Below are 13,663 nucleotides of genomic sequence, written 5' to 3'. Positions count from 1 at the left end.
CAGAGAAGAGCTACTAAACTAGTACATGGATTGCAGGATAAAACTTACCAGGAAAGGTTAAAGGACCTTAATATGTATAGCTTGGAAGAAAGAAGAGACAGAGGGGATATGATAGAAACTTTTAAATACATAAAGGGAATCAACTCGGTAAAGGAAGAGAGCATATTTAAAAGAAGAAAAACTACCACAAGAGGACACAGTTTTAAATTAGAGGGGCAAAGGTTTAAAAGTAATATAAGGAAGTATTACTTTACTGAGAGAGTAGTGGATGCATGGAATAGCCTTCCTGCAGAAGTGGTAGCTGCAAATACAGTGAAGGGGTTTAAGCATGCATGGGATAGGCATAAGGCCATCCTTCATATAAGATAGGGCCGGGGGCTATCCATAGTATTCAGTATATTGGGCAGACTAGATGGGCCAAATGGTTCTTATCTGCCGACACATTCTATGTTTCTATGTTTCTATACTCCAGGAGGGTCACTGGGTGCTTCTTTCTCGAGGCGGTGTTCCCCGTCACCTGATATCAGTGATACATACCTGTAAGGTGAGAGTTCCCTTTGCCCCCCCCTCCCCCTATCTGTACGACTCAACATGAATAATCTCAGAATAATTTCTTACAATGTCAAGGGAATGAGATCTCCTTCCAAAAGAAGCCAAATTTTTTCCCAACTGAATATAGAGAAATGCTCTATTGCTTTTTTACAGGAAACTCACTTTAAGCAGGCAACTTTCCAAACCTTACTTTTTCCAAATTCCCTACCTGGTATCATTGTGGAGCTGGGGGCGCCGCCTCGAGAGGAGTCAGTATTGGTTTTCACGGGGGTTTAGCCTTCCAGTACAAAGCTCATACTCAGGACCCAGAGGGTAGATACCTGATTCTTAAGGGCCTCATAGGACAAACTCTCTTTACTTTTGTAAATTTATATGCACCAAACACGAACCAAATCTCTTGGCTATCCTCCCTCTTTAAGCTGATAGAGGTGCACAGAGAAGGGGTTTTAATATTAGCAGGAGACTTCAATCTGGCTCTTAATCCCCTCATTGACACCTCCAAAAAAAAATCCGCTATTCCTTCTAAGGCCCTTAAATTGATTCAGAAGAAACTTTTTAACTTAGGGGTGCTGGACACTTGGCGCTGCATAAATCCCAACTCAATTGACTACTCCTTTTACTCCGCAGCAAATAACTTGTATAGTAGAATAGACTATATTTTCATCTCGAGAGAGCATCTACAGTTTTGCACCTTAGCCAAGATTGGAGATATCACTCTCTCAGATCACTCCCCAGTCTTCTGTGATATTCACCCTTCCAGCAGAGGAAGCAGGAACGTTAATTGGAGGTTCAATGAGTCCTTGCTGGGCAATCCTGCATCTAAATCCCAGATTAGTTCATATCTGGATGAGTACTTTTCATCCAATAACACCCCAGACATATCCCCCAATCACTGTGGGATGCACATAATGCATATATCAGGGGCAGGCTGATTGGACTCTGCTCCTTCTTAAAAAAGGAATCAGAGAAAAAAACACATGTCCTTAATATCGAGGATACACATACTTGAAAAAGCTCACAAGCAATCACTACTTGAGCAACAGTTGGTGGAACTCACCTCTCTCAGAACCGAACTGAAGAACCTCTTGAATGAGCGCTCAGCCAAATATTTTCTGTCTGCTCAACAGAAGTTCTTCGCACATGGGAACAAGGCATCTAAATTTATGATGCAGAGAATCAAACATAGAAGAGACTCCAGGCATGTCCAGTGCATTAAATCCCAGAGAGGAGACCTAGTATTCAAAGCAGAAGAGATTGCTGAGCAATTCAAGCTTTTTTACGAGGCGCTGTACAATCTGCCTGCCTCTGATCTCCCTGATCCCTCACTGGGGAGAGAGGCCAATGTTAACTCATTCCTTGAGTCCCTCCATCTACCGAGTTTGACTTTAACCCAACGAACCTCTCCAACAAAACCATTCACTATCTTAGAACTGACGAGAGCCATTAACTCCACCCCCAAGGGTAAATGCCCAGGCCCAGATGGCCTTCCCATATCCTATTACTCAACTTTCAAAAACTCCCTTCTCCCCTTCCTGCTCCCTATATGCAACCTATCAATGCTTAACCACCCCATTTCAGCTGATATGACTAGAGCCATTATTACAGTAATCCCCAAAGAAGGAAAAGAGCCCTCAGCGTGCTCCAGTTACCGCACGATTTCTCTACTTAATGTTGACCTCAAATTAATAGCTAAGATGCTAGCCACTAGACTACAGAGCTTTCTACCCTATCTAATCAACCCAGACCAAGTGGGATTTGTCAAGGGGCGGGAGGGAAAAGACAATACTACAAAGGTTTTAGATGCTCTATTCTACGCTTCCCATAATTCCATTCCCCTGGTTCTGATGGGCACAGATGCCGAGAAAGCATTTGACAGAGTGGATTGGACATATATCAGGTTGACCCTGTCTAGATTTGGGATTCCCGAGCCCTATATTAATGCAGTATTTTCTATGTACTGCTGCTCCTTGGCATCCGTGTCAGTCAATGGAACCCTATCCTCCCCCTTCCCAATTAGAAATGGTACAAGACAGGGCTGCCCCCTCTCCCCCCTCCTTTTTGTGATAGTCATGGAAACTTTACTACAGGCTCTTAGAGAAGAGAGGGGCATCAGAGGCCTCTTTGTCAAAGGGTTTGAACTCAAACTTGCTGCCTTTGCAGATGATTTGCTAATCCTTACGACCAACCCCTGCAAATCTATAAGTATCATTCTCTCAACGCTCAGTCATTTTGGCTCCCTGTCTAACTTTAAAGTTAACCCTTCCAAGTCTCAGGTTCTTCATATTGGCCTCTCTCCCTCGGCTCTTTCCTCCCTTCAGAGAAATTCCCCTTTCAATTGGCACACCAACAACTGACTTACCTTGGTGTAAAACTTACCCCTTCCCTACTAGAGCTATTCAATCTAAACTATAAACCATTATTAAACTCAATAACCGCACAGTTGGACTCATTGGACCTCCCATACCTGTCCTGGATTGGGAGAAAGAACATACTTATGTCTTTAGTAATCCCAAGATTAACTTATTTGATGCAAGTACTACCTATTGAGATCCCCAATACATTCTTTACTTCCCTAAATAAAATAATCTGCAGATTTATATGGCAGGGGAAAAGTTCACGTATCTCCTTTAACACGCTCACTAAACCCAGAGCCCAAGGTGGCATTGGGCTACCTGATCCTGAAATATATATGAAGGCCATCCAGCTCTCCAGAGCAGTTGATTGGATAAGAAACCCTATCCACAAAACATGGATTCCCTTGGAGAACTCCTTTTTACCTACCTCGGCATGGGCCCTCCTATTAGCCAATAGATCACCTCCGACATTCAGTTCTATACCCAACCCCATGATCTGTAGCACATTAAAAGTTTGGAGGTGGTTCTTGGCTGGTGGTGGGGCCCTGACACTGCCATCCCCCCTTTTACTTCTAAAATATATCTTAGCCCTGGCTCCTAAAGAACTTAGAGATAGGGAATAAAATAGTCACCCAAACATATACCAAGCCCACAGATAGTAACAGCTATATCTCCCTGGATAGCTGCCACCTTCCAGTTTGGCTCACTAACATTCCACGCAGCCAATATATTCGCTTAAGAAGGAACTGTACGTTAAGTGAGCAATTTGAACATGAGGCAAAGAATTTACATAAAAAATTTGAAGAAAAGGGATACAATGTCACTGAACTGGATAAAATCAAACATGAGGTCTCTAAAATGGAGCGAAATTCACTCATACACAAGAATAAAGAGGGTGAATTAAAAACTAAAAATCAAGATTGTCCTGATTTTAATATACCTATAATTACCCAATATAACGGTAAAACACTCCAATTTAGGCAAATCATCAGAAAACATTGGGAGATCCTTAAACATGACAAAATCATTGGGGAAAGACTACCCATGATGCCCAAATTTATCTTTAGAAAATCAAAAAATCTAGGGAATATGATAGCTCCATCAATCAGAAGTAACAATGATGAAACTGGGAAGAAACTAAGTACGCCTGAAGATAGTAGGGGTTTCTTTCCATGTAGAAGATGTAAGGCCTGCTTAGCCTCCAAAAAGCAGGATATCATAAAAGAAATCACTAATGAAAATAAAAACATTTAACATGCAACTCCAAGGGGGTCATTTACCACATAAAATGCCCATGTGGGAAGATTTATATTGGAAGAACAAAGCGCATACTTAAGATTAGAATATGGGAGCATATCAAAAATATTAATAAAAAATTCGTAGGACACCCACTATCACAGCATTATAGTGAAAAACACAAGGGCAAATTTACGGGTTCAAGTTTTGGAGGAGTTGAACAAATAAGGCAGGACCCCAGAGGAGGAGATTTTGTCAAAGTCATGTCGCGCAAGGAGAGCGAATGGATCTATAATTTAAACACCCTGGCTCCTACGGGCCTTAATCAAGAAATAGAGCTATTCGCCTTCTTGTAGCTAGAAATTTGTGATAACCGATAATTAAGCGCAAAATCACGGGCCTATAAAAGGAAAATGATTAAAAACACATATGTTATTAAAATATATACGATATTAAGTTAAATAAAATAAAATGATGAAGAACAAATGCCGACTGTTTATTGGAAAATTTATTCATGATGGACATAGATAATAGAACAAATATTTGAAAACCCTGTAAGGAAACCAATATGAGTGATAAACGCCCCATCGATCCTCCCTTTTGAGCCATAAAGTGCTTTTTTCTGCTTCAGCGCGGCCCTATAAACAATTGGCTGTTTCCATGGAAACCAACATGCATATAAACCAATGCAGCAGGATCCACAATTATCCCTGAGGAAGGAATACGATTATTCTGAAACGCGTTGGAGGTATTGTGGACCAGTGAAGCCTCCGTAGCTTCATGTGTGACGTCACACGTTAGGTTTCCAGGACAACAACCAAGCACTGCTTCCAAGTGTACGCGCGAACTACCGGCCGGGGTTACGCGCGTACCACGAGGAAAGCTGAAGACAGGACCAGGAGAGACGCTGACACTGAAAGGAAATCAGCCGCAAGAACTTCATCGGGCAAAAACGGAGAATTAACAAAGCAGCAGTAAAGACATTCAACTTCAAGCCTGCAAATCAGTAAGTAATTACTGACTTCTTTTTATATTTATCCTGTTTTTTTGTTTAAGTCCAATGATTTATAGTTTTTCGAACGGACTTGAAACACGGATACTGTTACAGTGTATGTGAAATAGCCCAGTTTATACACTCCTACTCTATAAAAGGTCCCCCCCCCCTTTTTTTCTGATACACTCCGTTGTTCTAAACGGAAACAAAGTCAGCGCGGGTTCATTTATATCTCTCTTTAACTTAGAGATAGTTGCCCTATTACCTTAAGAGCCTCTAGGCTCCCCATCTCTGACATCCTAGATTCCAATGGTTGTATCCCCCCTGACCATGAACTTCACAAGAAATTGGGTCTAACCACTCATAACTACATGCTCTTACATTTCATTAAGAAAGAAACTCTCGACCTTACAAAAAACATCCCCCTTCAAAAGGAGACAAATTGGTTTGAAAAATTGATAGCCAGCTTGCTCCCCCCTCCCAAGGTAATATCAACAATCTATAGGTCTCTTAAGAATTCCCTTTCTACCACTAAACCTGCTGTGATAGGCCTTTGGGAGAAGGATTTGAAGCGTTCCTTGTCGACTTCTGAAATAGCAAAGATCTTGATTACTCCGCATAAGATCTCCAGGTGTACTCGCATTCAGGAAAATAGTTATAAAATACTACTACGTTGGTATAAGACCCCAGATAAAACGAGCCTATACAAACCCGGTACTCCAGATATCTGTTGGAGATGCCAGAAAGAAGCAGGAACTTCCACATCTGGTGGTCCTGTGAAATAGTAGAGACCTGGTGGTCGGAGATAGTTGAAATTAGCAACCAGATATGCAAAACATCCTTCCCATGCTCCCCGGAATTAGTTTTGCTTACTTTGGGGTTAGAGGGTATTAACACACACAAAGCCTCCCTTTTCTCTGTGCTTCTAGCAGTAGCCAGAATCCTCCTGCCTTCCCATTGGCTCACTTCAGAAATCCCAACGGTGGAACATTGGATCAACAAAGTTGACCAAATATATAGATTAGAAGAAATTTCCCACTGGGAGTTAAGATCAAGATCCAGATTCCTCCAAATATGGTCACCCTGGAGAAGCTATAGGGAATTCTCATGATCGACCTCCCTAATCTGCCTAACCTCACCTACAACACTAATAAAAGGTTAAATAACATGCTCCTTACTGTTAGATAGAACTTGCCAATATCTTTTCATGTCTTTCTTTTGTTGTTATTGTTGTGTTATTAATTTTGCATGATGCAATGCCTATATCTCCCTGTTGGAACCGTCATAGGTATTTTTCCACTTTATACACCTGTGTCTGTAACTTGCTTGTACAAGTCTAAATGTACACTTTTCCACATGGATACTTGTGACTAACTGATAAAAACAATAAAAATTATTAATTAAAAAAAAAGGAGTTCTAGTGCTGAGTGTGATTTTGTGGGAGTGATTGCAAGGTGGATGAGTGTGGTTTGAAGCAGAGATCCTTGAAAGTTACATTTTTGCATTTTAGTACTGCCATTTAAAACTTTTTTTTCTCTGCTGGGTGTTGCCATTTAAACCCATTTTTTTTTCTCTGCTTGTTTAAAGGGAGTGGCCTGGGCAACCAGGTGCTATACATTGAACCACTAGACTCTCTAGGGCTTGCTCTTCCTGATGCTTGCTCTACTAAGTGGGCTTCTTATTAAGTGGCGTTAAAAAAAAGGAGTTTAAAAAAAGGAGTTGGAAACTAAGGTTGGATATAATTTCCTTGTGTGTTGTTGGCTTAATTCTAGATAGTCCTTCAACTACAGCAGACAGGGTCTAATTCTAAATCATATTTACTGTTTTACTTTTTTACTGTTGTAATCCCCATTTAGTATGTGTTGCACAATTGACAACGCAGTCCAGTGCACATCTTGCATGATGTATGCAGTCCTGGAACAGCCGTTCAAGGGTGTATATCTTTGTTCAAGATGTGAGCAAATTACCCGTTTGGAATCGCAAATCGAGTCTCTAAACGGGCAAGTTGCAACACTGAGAGGGATTGACAATTTGCAAACGAGTTTGCTTCTCACCGAGCAAGCACTCTTTGGGGTAGATGAGGGGGAGGGTGACAGAGAGGAGGCTGAGGAAAGTGAGGTAGCTAGCTGGGTAACAGTTAGAAAGCGGGGTAGAGGGAAGAGTGCCAGGGAGGCTAGCCCTGATCTGACACACCCCAACAAGTTTGCACGTTTGGCAGATGAGGGGGATGTCAGTCCAGGGATGGCACTGCTGCAGCCGGACACTTCCTCTGCCAGTCAGGGGAATGTCAGCTCCAGTAAGCAGGGAACCAGGAGAGCAGGGCAGGCCAGACAGGTGCTGGTAGTGGGAGACTCCATTATTAGGGGAACAGATAGGGAAATCTGTCACAAAGACCATGATCGCCGAACAGTGTGCTGTCTTCCTGGCGCTAGAGTTCGACACATCTCGGATCGGGTTAACAGATTACTGGGAGGGGCTGGAGAAGATCCAGCGGTCATGGTCCATATCGGAACCAATGACAAAGTTAGAGGTAGGTGGAGAGTCCTTAAAAATGATTTCAGGGATTTAGGTCAAAAGCTTAGGGCAAGGACCTCAAAGGTAGTATTTTCTGAAATACTGCCTGTACTTTGAGCCACACAAGAAAGGCAGTGGGAGATTAGGGAGAATAACAAGTGGCTCAAGAACTGGTGTAGGAAGGAGGGGTTTGGGTTCCTGGAGAACTGGGCCGACTTCTCTATCGGCTACAGGCTCTATCGTAGGGACGGGCTGCACCACAATGGGGAAGGTGCAGCTGTACTGGGGAGAAAGATGAGGAGTGTTTAAACTAGTGACTGGGGGGGAGGGAAATTACACTATAGGAGGGGAAGATAGTGCAGATAGAGACCGGGGGCAAGGTAGTGGGACTGGGGGAGGAATGGAAGGAGGGTCTAGAATAGTTCAGAAGGAAGGGGGTAGGGTAAAAAATATACATAAACCTCTCAAATGTATGTATACTAATGCCAGAAGCCTGACTAAAAAAACTGGGGAGCTGGAATTAGGGATGTGTGAGGAGAACTATGACATAGTGGGAATAACTGAGAAATGGCTGGATGATATCTATGACTGGGCAGTTAATGTACAAGGTTACAGTCTGTTTAGAAAGGATCGTCAAAACCGGAGAGGGGGAGGGGTCTGCCTTTATGCAAAGTCCTGTCTAAAGCCCATACTCCGTGACGATATAAGTAAGGGACATGAACATGTAAAGTCACTGTGGGTAGAGATACATGGAGCTAAAAACAACAATAAATTACTAATAGGAGTTTACTATAAACCACCTAATATACCAGAGTCCACAAAAAATCTACTACTAAACGAGATAGACAAGGCGGCAAATCATAATGAGGTGGTTATTATAGGGGACTTCAACTACCCAGATATAGACTGGGAAACTGAAACTTGTATATTTCATAAGGGATTCTTGGCAATAACCAAAGACAATTACCTCTCCCAACTGGTTCAGGACCCGACTAGAGGGACGGCCATACTGGACTTAGTATTAACCAAAAGGCCTGACAGAACAACAGACGTGCAGGTTGGTGGACACCTGGTTAATAGTGACCATAAAGTAATAACCTTCCAATTATCATTCAAAAGAGCTTTTCTACAGGGAGGTACAAAAATACCAAACTTCAAAAAAGCTAAATTTAGCCAACTAAGAGAGGCCATAGGCCTAACTAACTGGGACAAAGTCCTCAAAAATAAAAATACAGCCACAAAATGGGATATCTTTGAAAACATCCTAAAATCTCATTGTGAGAGGTACATACCGTATGGAAATAAAAGGTTAAGGAACAAAAAGAAACCAATGTGGATAAATAGAACTGTAAAGAAAGCAATAAATGACAAAAAGAAAGCATATAAATCACTAAAACAGGAGGGTAGCACGGAAGCACTGAAAAACTATAAGGAAAAAATAGAACATGTAAAAAACAAATAAAAGCGGCCAAACTAGAGACCGAGAGATTAATTGCCAAAGAGAGTAAAACTAACCCTAAAATGTCCTTCAATTATATAAATGTTAAAAAGTATAAATCTGAAGGTGTCGGCCCTTTAAAGAGTAATGAGGGGGGAGTCGCAGAGAGCGAGGAGGAGAAAGCAAAGCTGTTAAATATTTTTTTCTCCAGTGTATTCACTGAGGAAAATAAACTGTCAGATGACATGAAGAATGTAAAAATAAATTCCCCATTAAAAGTGTCCTGTCTGACCCAGGAAGAAGTACATCAGCGACTTAAAAAGATTAAAATAGACAAATCGCCAGGACCGGATGGCATACACCCCCTTATCCTAAGGGAATTAAGTAATGTCATAGCCAGACCCTTATTTCTGATATTTGCGGACTCTATACTGACAGGGAATGTCCCACAGGATTGGCTCATGGCAAATGTGGTGCCAATATTTAAAAAGGGTCCAAAAACAGAGCCTGGAAACTATAAGCCGGTAAGTTTAACATCTGTTGTGGGTAAACTGTTTGAAGGTTTTGTGAGAGATGCTATCTTAGAGCATCTCAACGGAAATAAGCAAATAACGCCATATCAGCATGGCTTCGTGAGGGATCGGTCATGCCAAACTAATTTAATCAGTTTCTATGAGGAGGTAAGTTCTAGACTTGACAGCGGCAAATCAATGGATGTCGTATGTCTGGACTTCTCCAAAGCATTTGACACTGTACCACATAAAAGGTTAGTATATAAAATGGGAATGCTCAGACTGGGAGAAAACGTCTGTATGTGGGTAAGTAACTGGCTCAATGATAGAAAACAGAGGGTGGTTATTAATGGTACACACTCAGATTGGGTCACAGTCACTAGTGGGGTACCTCAGGGGTCAGTATTGGGCCCTATTCTCTTCAATATATTTATTAATGATCTTGTAGAAGGCTTGCATAGTAAAGTATCGATTTTCACAGATGACACTAAACTGTGTAAAGTAATTTACACTGAAGAGGACAGTATACTACTACAGACGGACCTGGATAGATAGGAGGCTTGGGCAGATAAGTGGCAGATGAGGTTTAACACTGACAAATGTAAAGTTATGCACATGGGAAGGAATAATGCAAGTCACCCCTACATACTAAATGATAAAACACTCGGTAACACTGACATGGAAAAAGATCTAGGAATTTTAATAAACAGCAAACTAAGCTGCAAAAACCAGTGTCCGGCAGCTGCTGCCAAGGCCAATAAGATAATGGGTTACATCAGAAGGGGCATAGATGCCCGTGATAAGAACATAGTCCTACCACTTTACAAATCGCTAGTCAGACCACACATGGAGTACTGTGTACAGTTCTGGGCTCCTGTAAACAAGGCAGACATAGCAGAGCTGGAAAAGGTCCAGAGCAGGGCAACTAAAGTAATAACTGGAATGGGGCAACTACAGTACCCTGAAAGATTATCAAAATTAGGGTTATTCACTTTAGAAAAAAGACGACTGAGGGGAGATCTAATTAATATGTATAGATATATCAGGGGTCAGTACAGAGATCTATCCCATCATCTATTTATCCCCAGGACTGTGACTGTGACGAGGGGACATCCTCTGCATCTGGAGGAAAGAAGGTTTGTACCCAAACATAGAAAAGGATTCTTTACGGTAAGAGCAGTGAGACTATGGAACTCTCTGCCTGAGGAGGTGGTGATGGTGAGTACAAGAAAGGAATTCAAGAGGGGCCTGGATGTATTTCTGGAGCGTAATAATATTACAGGCTATAGCTACTAGAGAGGGGTCGTTGATCCAGGGAGTTATTCTGATTGCCTGATTGGAGTCGGGAAGGAATTTTTTATTCCCCTAAAGTGGGGAAAATTGGCTTCTACCTCACAGGTTTTTTTTTTTTTGCCTTCCTCTGGATCAACTTGCAGGATAACAGGCCGAACTGGATGGACAGATGTCTTTTTTCGGCCTTATGTACTATGTTACTATGTTCCTAGATATAGAATAATAGTTTAGGCTAGTGTTTAGGGCTAGTAATAACAGATTTTAGGTTAAGTCAGTTAGGGATTTAGGGTAATTTTGTCTCTGTCCGTCCTTGCTAAAAAGTTCAGGTTTAATAGTTTTTTGTTTAGGTTAGGTTTATCTGTCTTGTCTTTACGTCTGACTGTCTGCGAGTTTCTGTGTTAGAGTTTAAAAAAAAAAGTTTGTTTTTTAGTGTTTAGTTTAGTTACATATGTCTTGTCTTTGCGTCTGATTGTCTGCGTGTTTCTGTGTTAGAGTTTAAAAAAAAAAAGGTTCACTTTTAGTGTTCAGGTTAGGTTTATCTGTCTTGTCTTTGCGTCTGATTGTCCTCGTTTTTCTGTGCTGGAGTTTGAAAAAAAACTTTAAAAAAAAGTTAGTTTTTAGTGTTTAGTTTAGTTATATCTGTCTTGTCTTTGTGTCTGATTGTCTGCGTGTTTCTGTATTAGAGTTTTAAAAAACAAAACAAAAAGGTTCAGTTTTAGTGTTTAGGTTAGGTTAGGTCTTTGTGTCTGATTGTCCTCATTTTTCTGTGTTAGAGCTTGAAAAAAAAAAAGTTTGTTTTTAGTGTTTAGTTTAGTTACATCTGTCTTCTCTTTGCATCTGATTGTCTGCGTGTTTCTGTGTTAGAGTTTAAAATAAAAAAGTTTAGTTTTTAGTGTTTAATTTAGGTTTATCTGTCTTGTCTTTGCGTCTGATTGTCCGCGTTTTTCTGTGTTAGAGTTTGAAAAAAAAAAAAAATGTAAAAAGTTTGTTTTTAGTGTTGAGTTTACTAACATATGTCTTGTCTTTGCGTCTGATTGTCTGCGTGTTTCTGTGTTAGAGTTTAAAAAAAAAGGTTCACTTTTAGTGTTTAGGTTAGGTTTATCTGTCTTGTCTTTGCGTCTGATTGTCCTCGTTTTTCTGTGCTGGAGTTTGAAATTTTTTTTTTTTTTAAAAGTTAGTTTTTTAGTGTTTAGTTTAGTTATATCTGTCTTGTCTTTGTGTCTGATTGTCTGCGTGTTTCTGTATTAGAGTTTTAAAAAACAAAACAAAAAGGTTCAGTTTTAGTGTTTAGGTTAGGTTAGGTCTTTGTGTCTGATTGTCCTCATTTTTCTGTGTTAGAGCTTGAAAAAAAAAAAAAAGTTTGTTTTTAGTTTAGTTACATCTGTCTTCTCTTTGCATCTGATTGTCTGCGTGTTTCTGTGTTAGAGTTTAAAAAAATAAAAAAAAAGGTTCAGTTTTAGTGTTTAGGTTAGGTTTATCTGTCTTGCTGTCTTGTCTTTGCGTCTGTTCGTCTGCGTGTTTCTGTGTTTGCTAAAAAGCTAAAAAAAAGTTTGCTTTATTTGCTTTGAATTACTTTGGGTTTTAAGTTAGGGGTTTATTTATTTTACGTTTATTACTTAAATTTTATAATTTTTTTTTACATTACAAGTTAAATTCATATTTTTTCACACACACGTCCCCACCCCAATAAAGTTTTCCCAAAATCAACTTTATAATTATTTTTTTTAAATTATTATTAGTTAATAAACTATGAGTGGACAGGGCCGTGCAGGCAGCCGAGGGCCAATAGAGGAGTCGGTTCCGGTGCTGGACCGCTGCCAGCACAGGGCCGCTCCTCTAGTCACGGACAGGCAGGCGCAGGTGGCAGGGGTGTCCGCCTGATCCGTAAATTTTTAGTTCAAGCAGTCGTCCAAGGGCCATAAGGTCGCAGGACGCCGAGACAGTGATGGCTCTGGTGGCTGACTCGAGTGCCACGGAGTCCTCAGCCCCAGTTCACAGCAGTAGCAGCAGATCTATGCCTCCTGTTGAAGCAATCCCCACTCCCACAGAATTGTCTCTGCTCATGCTCGAAAACGAGGACACTGAGCTGGACATTCTGGGGGAGGCTATTCAGGAGGCGGATTTAGAGTTCAGCTCTCAAGATGGGCAGGACTTGTTGGAAGGGATGGGGGATAACGAGGATGAGGAGGAGGGGATAATGCCAATACATACCCCTTTGAAATCCCTTCCACAGGTGAGGGTGGTTTGAGCCACACAACTCCCGCACCTAGTCAGACCAAGGCGTCAGCGAGGGGACAGCGGAGCCCGGTCAGGGGCTCCATGTTAGCTGTTCCTCTCAGTCCACCACTGTTTGGCACCGGGTCTGACATTGCAGATGAGGAGGAGGGTGACGCCGAATGGGTGCCACCTACTTTGTCAGGTGACAGCAGCACTGAAGAAGGTAGGCACCTCAGGCAAGCGGTGCGGCAGGTCTCCAGGGAGCCCATTGGCAGGGGCTCTACTGTTGACAGGAGCAGGCAGCAGCAGCGGCAGCATGCTCCACCTGTGCGCACCGAGCCCCAACAGGCGCAAGCCAGCACCACCCCATCGGACAGGAGGTTGTTGCGGAAGTCGCCTGTTTGAGCTTACTTCACCCTGGCAGCAGATGATGTTACAGTTGCCATTTGTAACCTCTGCCATGCCAGGGTGAGGAGAGGGAGGTCAGTGGCTCGGCTAAATACCACAGCCCTTAACCAGCACATGCGACTGAACCACTGGCGGGAGTGGGAAC

This window comes from Bufo bufo, chromosome 5 (genome assembly GCF_905171765.1).
Source record: "Bufo bufo chromosome 5, aBufBuf1.1, whole genome shotgun sequence".
NCBI lineage: Eukaryota > Metazoa > Chordata > Amphibia > Anura > Bufonidae > Bufo > Bufo bufo.
The sequence above is the reverse complement of the archived record's forward strand: the minus strand, read 5'-3'. Positions refer to the sequence as shown.